Source organism: Lepisosteus platostomus, chromosome 1 (assembly GCF_059453375.1).
Source record: "Lepisosteus platostomus isolate fLepPlt1 chromosome 1, fLepPlt1.hap1, whole genome shotgun sequence".
NCBI lineage: Eukaryota > Metazoa > Chordata > Actinopteri > Semionotiformes > Lepisosteidae > Lepisosteus > Lepisosteus platostomus.
In genome coordinates, this window is record NC_142611.1 from 37,976,443 (window position 1) to 37,987,252 (window position 10,810).

Consider the following 10,810-nt stretch of genomic DNA (forward strand, 5'->3'; position numbering starts at 1 on the left):
AAAAGAAGAGCACCATTATGTGTTTAAAGGTCATAAACTATATTAATTTAGGAACATACAGATGCAGCCATTCAAAGTGCGCGGTACAGACACGTACCGGAGGTAATTGGCTACGGCGTCGTGCATCCTGACGCGCGATGACGCAAAATACCGCGGTACGTGATTGGTTGACCGACAGGGGCACTCGTGGTCCGTTGGTCTGTCGTAGAAAGACTTACTGTAAACGTCTTTACTGTGCCCGTTGTAGATATTGAATTTTACCACTGAAGGGAAATCTTAGTAGCTGAGCATAAAAAGAATAGGAGCATACTGTAACGTGTGTGAAGGCCATAAACGATATTAATTTTGGAACGTAAACATACAGTATATAGCTGGTCTTGGTACTTTAAAGAAAAAAATACACACCAGTATTCCATTTCTCCCTAAACATTGTAAGCTTCGAAGTCTTTAACTAACGTGATACCGGAGTCAACAAGCATACTTTTAGAATTTGATTAAAAGGGAATATAATATGGAATCGCGTATCTCAAGAATTTAATAACGATATAATTATATCCGTGTACTGCGGCAGGGCTGTGTAGGGCTGTTTCGCCTACCTGATCATGCGAGCTGTCTTGTAGCCTACTGGTCTAGGTGCGTGACTACCATCTGGCAGGTTGTGTGTTTGAATCCAGCTGGTGCTGGACCTTTCAGTTTTATTTATTTATTTTTTAATCGCGTAACATAAACATATTACCATATGCAAACTGTACTGTATACAATATGTATATGTATATTTAATGTCTTAACTGTGCCCGTTTAAGTATTGAATATTCATATCTAAGTTTACCACTGAAGGGAAATCTTAACATAAACATACAGTATATGGCTGGTCTCGGTACTTTAAAGAAAAAAATACACACCAGTATTCCATTTCTCCCTAAACATTGTAAGCTTCGAATGAAACCACTAAATAAAGACATAAATATAGAAATCTTAAGATTTGTTTTATTTAATGTTGGTAGCAGGATGAACTGTCAGAGTGTATATTTTGTCGCAAAGTTCCTGCAAGATGTTAACAGTGAAAAAGGTATTTAGAAATGAGTTATTTCAAGATGAAAAAGAAAACATACACGAAACATGGTTTCATTACGACCAGAATCGGTCTTGAGATATTTTTAACTTGATTTACAGTATTTGAGAGGTATGTCTCAACACCGATACTACAGTGCTTAAGTACTGCTCACGTATATGTTTCTAGGTTTATATTATGCATTTCATACGGTCAAATTACTTTTGAGCAACTAATAAGAAGCGCGAAACGGTATGCATTTTAGTTTCGTTTTGTGCTGGGACCCGTGGATTGATTAGAGATATCAAGTACATACCAGTCATTTTTTAAATGTTGTAGTTCGTCTTGAAAAAATGTTACGAGTACATCATCTATCAACAATTACACAGGTTCTGTTTCCATATTGCGGATTTTGGTTACTGTGTGATGCAGTGGTGGTCGGGTACCGACCACGCACTTCACCGTGCCAGGCCACAACTGCGCCACACCACACAGCTGTCAGCGCACCTCACCGTGCCCGGCCACCACTGCATCACACAGCTGCCAGCGCACTTCACCGTGCCAGGCCACAACTGCGCCACACCACACAGCTGTCAGCGCACCTCACCGTAGAGACGGGGTGCTTCTGCCGCCCCAGCTTCCAAAGAGCGAAGGGTAAGCAGATACAGCAGACTTCATCTGAAATACGTGATTACAGCGCATATTACAAGGTATTATTGCCGTTTTGAATTTTAAATTCAATTATAATTATTTCTTCGTAGCCTGTTCTTCAAGAAAACACCGCACGGGCGAAACGATCTACCACCAGGACAGTAAAAAAGAAAGCGGTAAGACGGAAAAAAAGAAAAGTTTATTTTGACTTCTGTTCCGCGACTGATGAATACTACTGTGTGACTTTATTTCTTACATGAATTATGTTATTTTGCCACAGGCCGTGGGTCTCTGCTCTCGGCCACTGGCCAGGGTGCCAACCTGTAGAAGCAGCACCTGTATGGAGACATTTCGGCAGCAGCGGGAGCAGTACGATGCATTACTGGGGAGGATTGGGAGGCTAGAGACACTCCTGAAAATGCAGAGGAAGGAGACAGTATGTTCCGGCAGTCAAACAGTTGAGCAGCTGTCTCCCGAAAAGTGCCTCTCCCCGCCGCGCAGGTTGCAATGCCTGGCGGAAGCTCTGCCCCCCGCAGAGCACACACCGCCTCAGGACACTCCATCCCGGCCTCTCAGTTCACCACCGCGCAGGAATCTGTTGATGCTGTCCCCGCCGGCTATCTCCCCCCAGGAAGCACAGCGGAATTCACAGACGCCAGTGGGACGAATAATTCTCCCAGATGTCCAACTGCTACCCATCACCTAGGAGATGGAGGGGGGGTTGTACTTGCAGTGCATCGGCATAGACGGGAAAGCAAGAGCCGACCGCTACGCCGCCCTCGTGTTTCGAAATCTTGTGACTTTTGAAATTTACTGGGGGTGGACCACGTCTGTAAATTTCGATGGGTCCAGAGGCAAAAGTGCCTTGCCTTGCAATCTCCGGGAAACCATTAGTACGATGGTGAATCGGAGATTCTCAACCCTTGCTGCGTACGACTGGAAAAGAATTCGTGATCGGATCAACGAAATGCTTCGTAGGAGGAGGCGGTCTTTTCCTCTTGTCTAACAGTCTGTCCACAAACAAAACATTCCTGTTAGACAAGAGGAATTTAAAAAAAATAATTTTGTCAATAAAAACCGGTGTGTGTGTCTCTCCCTGCTGGATGTCCCTCTCACAAACTGCTGAATGAATAAAATAATTTTATTGAAAACGAGTTTGCGATTGTCTGGTCTTTAAATTCTTTAGATACGCGATTCCATATTATATTCCCTTTTAATCAAATTCTAAAAGTATGCTTGTTGACTCCGGTATCGCGTTAGTTAAAGACTTCGATGCTTAAAATGTTTAGGGAGAAATGGAATACCGGTGTGTATGTTTTCTTTAAAGTACCGAGACCAGCCATATACTGTATGTTTAAGTTCTAAAATTAATATCGTTTATAGACTTCACACGCGTTGGAGTATGCTCAGGCAATAAGTAAAAGGAGATGCTTCGTATTGTTTGACTAATTTTAAAAACTAAGTTATAAATGCAGACGCTCCCTCGGTGCGCTGCTCTGGTGCCTGTCTGCCGTAAGCGTTACAATATACATACCCAACACTGCTTGTACCCATCTGTCATGCAAATAAAACAAATAAAACAAATAAAATTGAATTGAATTGAGGGGAGAAGGGGGGAATACTAAAGCCAATACTGGCTCAATGGGCTTTGACGTGCTAATCCGTTGGTTTAACAGTCCGGGTGTGGCAGGCTTCCAATGTCAACTCGACTCGATTGGAAGACAATGAACGTATTTTAGCCCTAAATGAATTAATGGCAAACATGGTTTACATAAAATACATTTTACATAAATGTATACATAAGTTTATAATAATATGATCTATAGTTGAAATCTGAGCCTACTTTAAAAATAAAGGAAAAGCATTTTCAGAGAGCAATCACGCTGTGTTTATGTAGAAAAAGCGATTAGGTTTATGAGCAATCTAGTTACCTATTCGCTTAAAACGCTATATAAAATAAAGTTTATTTAGAGATGAATGATCAGTGTCGCAGTTTAAATAATGTGAGTCAGGAAACTAACACAGCGCCACCGGATTTAATAACGCAATAAAAACGCTATAAAATAATGTGACTAGGCACAGAAAATTTAAATCAATATAAATGTTTATATTGTAACGCATGCTGTCCAGCCTCCATTTCTCTATAAAAATTTACTCTGTTGCACACACACACACAAAAGAAGCAGGAACCGCTGTCAGAAGGGAAGATATGTTCAAAATATCGCAAATATCGATCATGTTGCGATATTTTGAAATATAAAAGTCAATTGATTGTCCATAATATCGCTTACCTATTTTTTCGAAGAAAAGTCCAGCACCAGCTGGATTCAAACACACAACCTGCCAGTTGGTAGTCACGCACCTAGACCAGTAGGCTACAAGACAGCTCACATGATCAGGCAGGCGAAACAGCCCTACACAGCCCTGTCGCAGTACACGGATATAATCATACCGTTATTAAATTCTTTAGATACGCGATTCCATATTATATTCCCTTTTAATCAAATTCTAAAAGTATGCTTGTTGACTCCGGTATCACGTTAGTTAAAGACTTCGAAGCTTACAATGTTTAGGGAGAAATGGAATACCGGTGTGTATTTTTCCTTGTGATATTTTAAGCTCTAGTTGAATGATAGGTGTCGCATTTTAAATCATTTTCGTAGCTAGAAATTATGAAATGCCCTGTTAAAAGCAAGGACGTTTTTATGCCCGTTGAAGTAAAACAAAATGCCTGACAAAGTATGGCTTGGACAGATTCCAAGTGCTTGTACAAATGTGCTAAAGAAATTATACTTTGAGTATACAGCTTGTCCAAAGTCATCCATTATTAATACTATTAGTAATATCTTCAGTAAAGGCTTTGATGCATAAATATTTCTGATAAAGGTAGGTTGTGTACTTTTGTCCAACTGAGCAATCTTGCTTTCATAAAATATACCAACATTTTAATGACTGATGATTAACATGCTGTAATACACAGTTCAAAATTAAAGGCTCAAATGCTGTACATGAGAGGTTAAGCTCCCCCTGGCGGTTTTACAAGGCGACGCCGGATAGTTAGTCACGTGACACACGTGAACAGCGTGATACCCCGACACGCCCACCGGGGTATGCCGCGAAATACCTCACCCATTTTGAATGGCTGCATCTGTAAATATATTATGTAAACTGTATATGGCTAGTATCGGTAGTTTAAATAAAAAATACACACCAGTATTCCACTTTCTTCATAAACATTTCTTCATAAGCATCAAAGTATTTCATTCGGTTACATACTGTGGTTATTATGGAAAAGTTTTTACGTGCTCCTTCTGAATATATTAAGTTTATATACTGCATAAAAAGTTATAATATTTTAACCTTTTCTATGAATATTTGCGCTCATTATTGAAGTAAAAAAAACATGCATTTTAGAATTTGACTAATAGGGAATAAAATATGGGATCTCGTATCTAACGAAATTAATAACTATATAATTATGTTCATATAGCTCAAATTATTACAGTAGTACACTTTCTTTGTAAACATCTGCATAAATTTGACTCATTCACCCGTGATTGGAAACTTTTTGCCTGCCTTTTTCAGCTACAGCTTAAGTGGTTAAGTGGTGCGTTGGTGTAATGGCTTAGGCATGTGAGTTGCATGCTGGAGGTCGGGGGTTTGAACCCAGCTCTTACTATGCATTTTCTTTTAACAAATAAGCATTTCTTTGAAAAACTAAAATAGGAAATGTTATCAACACTATATTGAATTGGTAGTTATTTCTAAATATCACAACACGTTCAAAGTTAAGTGATTTATTAATAACAGCTAGTAATTTCAAACTGCTTGTATTTTAAAATTGTATTTTGTTCGGGGTGATTTGTCACTGTTTTCACAAACTTCAATTTATTAAACGTCTATTTTGTATTCCGGACCTCTGTTTAATTTATGAAACTCTTTCTGTATTCCATGTTCTAACCTTTTCTATTAATACTTGCGCTCGTTATTGCAGAAAAAAACCTCATACTTTTTTAAATCCGTTAAATATAATATGGAATCACTTATCTAAAGAAATTAATAACGATATTAATTTAAGGATCTAAATATATGTACTTATATAGCTGGTAGTATTACTGTAATCCACCTTCTTTGTAAACATGTTTTAACATAAACATAATTTTTAATTTTAATCAATAATTAGTATTAAAATTTGCACATTTTCACTACACTGTGAGTAAAGCTGCCGACTAAACCTCTTTCCCACAATTTAACAGGGACAAGGTCACGTAGCTGATTCACAGCTGGATACAACTTTATCTTGTCTCGTGAAAGCAAAAATTCAGATATTTGTCAACATTTACTAAAACTATCCATCTCAGGAATCTCACTGTGTTAGTCTGACTGTACGCTCAAGTGCTCACTCAATGTTCACACTCCCAGTAAAATAAAAAAAAATGTTTTCCCCATTATCACCTCACAACAGGGGGGAAGGAAAAGTGTCTGTGGTAATTTTTTTCACTGACAAAGTTGATTAAAACTCAATCAAAAGGGTGTGGTGTGTTAAAACAAACTCTGCTTAAAAGACCCTCTTGTAAGAGCAAGATGACATTCTGCTCAATTAAATAAAGCTACAGTACAGACAGATTTTAAATTCTTCAAGCAAAATTAGCTGTTTGTCAAAATCTGGTACTTTGCAAGCAGTACACAACTTCTCAAAAGGTACCTTTTGTCTCTCGTGCAAACTCAACAAAGGTTTATTTTTTAATAATTCTGAAATTTTTAACGATATGCCTCAGGGACTCATTATAGTATTGTAGCGAATACTGATTGAGCAGTGTAGGGGCAAGGCTTATTAAAGTACAGGAATTAAGGTTTCTGTTCCCTTGCCAGTCCCTCTCTCCTTCATCTCTGTGGTCCCCGATACAGAGAGGCCATTCCATTTGGTTCACAATTAAGGTGTTTTTCTAGCTGATAGAGTGTCCTGATAAGGAACAACTCCCAATTCCTAAGATTCTCCAGCAACCTTAACAAATGGTTATCTGGAGCCTTAAAGTCTAAGATTCCAACAGAAAGTGTTATTCAAAGTTGGTTTAAAACCCTAAGGTCAGAGTGCATGGTTACTCATCATCAGCCAATCAGGAACTATTAGGGCAGGTTAACACCAAGTGGGTCTCTGATGCCCATTAAACTTTCAACCAATGAACGACCTGCATTTCCTCCAGGTAAAACAAACAACACAGAGCGCCTGTAATACAGTTCCAGAGGGCAGGACATTCTCGCAGCGCGCCTGCTGGACTTTCAGCCTCAGGGCTCCTCCTGAACATCCTCAGACTCAGCTCGGACCACCACGTAATGGCCAGTGTGTCAGAGTGCAGGACCTTCCTTTGTTCTAAGAGTTGAGAACGGAGGTTGCCAGCACGTAACCAAAGGTCCACCCGAGGTTAGCCAGCAGCAAGCCTCGTGTACCCAATCTGAATATAAGTATTCAGGACTAGCGCTTCATCAGGAACGAACTGGTCTTCTTCCTGACCTGCTGGGACCCGCAGTCACTTTTCTCCTGTGCACAAACTTTGCTAGTCTCAGCCAACACTAACTAGCTGGTTTTCAGAGAGCATCAGCAGCGCACTGCATCGCAGGAATCTCTCCCACCACGTCACAAGCTGCACCGAGCACTGCCTGGCACCGAGCCAGAGAGTACTGATTGGACAGCAACAAGCCTGCCACTGCTGTTTGTGTCTGCAGGAGATCTGAATCCACACAGATTGGATGAGTTTTCAACATTCTGCATTACAGCTCGAGAATTCAATTGCTACCTCAACCTGAGTTGATATCAATTTAATTCCTATGAGTGATATACTTGCTTTTGAGTATCTAGTGTAGAAGTTGTAATCCAAGTTCATTTACGAAACGGTCTAAATGAATGATATACTAAACGTATGTCCCTCTTGGTATTTGTAACTCTTCGTGACTGAATATATCCGTTTTGTATTCTGCTAACCCTCACGATAAAATCTGTTATGTTTATATGCACATTTTATGTATTAATAAATGTATTTCCGTGTATTAGTACCCGTGTGTGTGTGTTGTTTGAGTTATCCCGCAAGGTTGGATTCTAATAGCCATCAGAAGAATCTTTTTGCTGCTACAATTAATAATTGTCCCAGTTAAGCACAACCCCCACATTTACTGGTGCCTTGCGAGAGGATACCTACAGCAGGAAAATCAAAATACCACCCCCCCTCCCAATCGAGTCCCGCTGATCCAAAGCCATATGGTTTCAAAGTATGTGTGAAATATTTTTTCTTACTTCAGTTATTAATCCAATATATTTTTACTCATCCGGATATGTAAAAAATATAACCAAAAGGATGGCTGTAAAGGTTTATTTCCAAGCTGAAAAGTCAAGACTCAACCTTTCTTCTCTAACTCTTCAGTTCACAGCTCGTCCAAGGTCATTCATTATTAATATTTTAACGATCTACAGGCATACAGATGGTACAAGCCAGTTGCAGCATGGTGACAGTACAGCCCTCTGCTCCCCTCGGCATAACAGGGCTGCTGGCTGGTGATGCTAAGGGAGGTCGTCTGTAGCTCAGTCAGAAAAATCTCTGTTAAGCAACACAAGAGACCCAGGTTCAAGCCCATGCGGTGAAGGGTAAACTGGGGCAAGAGCAGTGAGGGCACAAGCCCAAGAATCTGAATTCGATACAATGTTATTAATGATATAGTCTGTATTGCATTTAAATTGGAATGTTTTTACAAATATAAGAAGAGGCGATACACAACATGTAAATATATTTCCCCTCCATAAAAGTAAAGAATTGCATGAAGAAATCGTGAATCATGAAACAATCACTCATAATAATTAATCTAGATACATACACAACAACAAGCTATAATAGTGGACTTTATATATTTGGCTATGTAAGAAAGAAATTCTCTGATCGGGCTTTGAACCACCTAGGTGAAGTGCACTACATGACAGTCCATTGCCTATTACCACTATAAGGACAATAATACATTTTTTTTAAACTAACATCAAATGTTTCCAAAATGTCCCCTTGTGATATTTTAGCTACTTAGTAACACGACTCCATATTAATATAGCTATCAAGTGATGTTAAATCACTACAACATTTATCTTTTTACAATAACAGCAAGTGGTGTTCTTACTACGTATACTTAGAAAATGATAAAATGTTATAACCTTTTATGAAGTACAGAATATAAGCTTAATAATGTTAGAACAAGTACATTAAAACCAGAACCCATGTAAGTTACCAAGTTAAAGACTTTGATGCATAAAATATTTTTGTCCTACTGAGCAATCTTGTTTTTATAAAATATACCGACTTTTTAAAGTTTAATGATTACCAAGCTGTAATACACAGTTTAAAATTATTAAAAGTCTAAAGAGTATAAAACTTAAATTCTTAATTGGAAAAAGATTATCCCTCAGAAGTGACCGGGATTCGAAACCGGGCGTTTTTTGACAGCTCAAATGCTGTACATGAGATGTAACGCTTTATTAGCTCCACCTGGCGGTTTCACAGGGTGCTTCCGGATACTATTATCATATTTCAATTAACATGTGGTATATTGCGTCACGCCCACTGCATTTTAACGCATTGTACCTTTGCAGTGATGACATGAACTTCCATACATAACTCATCAAAATATCTTTTTTCATTAACAGAGGATAACTCACCAATGTTATTGACCTCTCCTGAGCCAAAAATACCCCTCAGATCATCAACTCAATTAGGAACTCCTGGACACAAACGCATCTCATTTGTGCTTCCCTACTAGCCTAAAACCCTTTCTATTCCTAGGACCATTAATGACAAGTTCCCCATCTTACAGGATGATCCCTTCATTGGTACCCACTTTTCTGAACACCCCATCATCTCATATCGCCGACCACCTAATCTACATAACCTTGTTCACAGCTCCCTTGACCGGCCACAGCAATCATCCACACCAGGCACTTTCCCCTACAACAGAACTTGCTGCATCACCTGTAAATATATATCCTATACAATGCGTAAGCAAGGCCCCTCTGGACAATTCCAAATCACTCAGATGACATGCATTTCCAGCAAAAATGTTTCTATAGACAATGCCAAACTATCTACATTAGTGAAACAGGAAGGAGACTGGGAAACAGTTTCAGGAAACATGTTAGGGCTGTGAGGATCAAAGATCTGTCAAACTCCACAGTTCCCCATTTCATCTTTAACAGGGTTTCTGAACTCCTATTGCAGAAAGACAGGAAAAACCAAAGTTATCCGGAAACAAGGATCATACCCTCTCTTAAGACAACTAGTTTCTTTCTAATCCTCTCTATTCATTTGTAGGTTTTGACTTCACAACTCTCTTCCAGGTCTGACTGAGTGTTGATACTCCTCCTCTCCTGTCTTGTCTCAACTCCTGTCTTTTGTTCTCCCATGCTTTACCAACTGTCGGTGTCTCCCCCTCTTCTTCATACCTGAAGAAGTCTCCACAGCCTAAACAAACTGAACTTGTATGTAAATTGTATTCATCATTAACCCAGTATTTTTACCAGTAACAAAAAAAGTAGCAAAATAATATATTAAAATCTTTTCTTATACTGTATATTTCATAGTAAAATTCTAATGGTGATAAACAAGGAAACAAATATATTCTTGTCCATCAATGAGGTTTTTTTAAGTAGATACAATCAATAATATACTTATTCATTTTGATTATTTTTAAACAAGTTTGTTTATTTAAATATGTGTTTCTTTGCATTTGGTATAATTTAAAAGAAAAAAAAACAGAAGATCATTAATCCACAATGGTAGCACAATTACGTCTTTGTAAGAATGATTGCTCTTTTGGGATGCCCTATAATTTAATATCCTTTTTTGTCTTGTGAATCTGGAATTGACTTCTTTAAAATCTATTAAATTATCATGTGTCATAAAAGTAATGCACCCAAAGGAAAATGAATCACATGAAAAATCCTTTTCCTGCCCTACCTTTGACACTTTGTATGCACATATCAAGATGATAGATTAAAATTAGCCTGCACTTCTTAAATTATTGGTCTCATTCAGGTTTCCCTTCTGCATGCTATTCATTTAATGAAAAACACATTAACTG

The 10,810-nt window shown here is 38.6% G+C and overlaps 1 long non-coding RNA gene across 1 annotated transcript; it reads left to right on the plus strand.

Moving 5' to 3' along the window:
* The first annotated feature begins 1,526 nt into the window (after positions 1–1,526).
* LOC148677911 (uncharacterized) lies at positions 1,527–2,613 on the plus strand. Its single transcript, XR_015939730.1, has 3 exons — positions 1,527–1,705; positions 1,813–1,878; positions 1,983–2,613. It is a non-coding gene; the product is annotated as an uncharacterized LOC148677911 (long non-coding RNA).
* Positions 2,614–10,810: the final 8,197 nt, after the last annotated feature.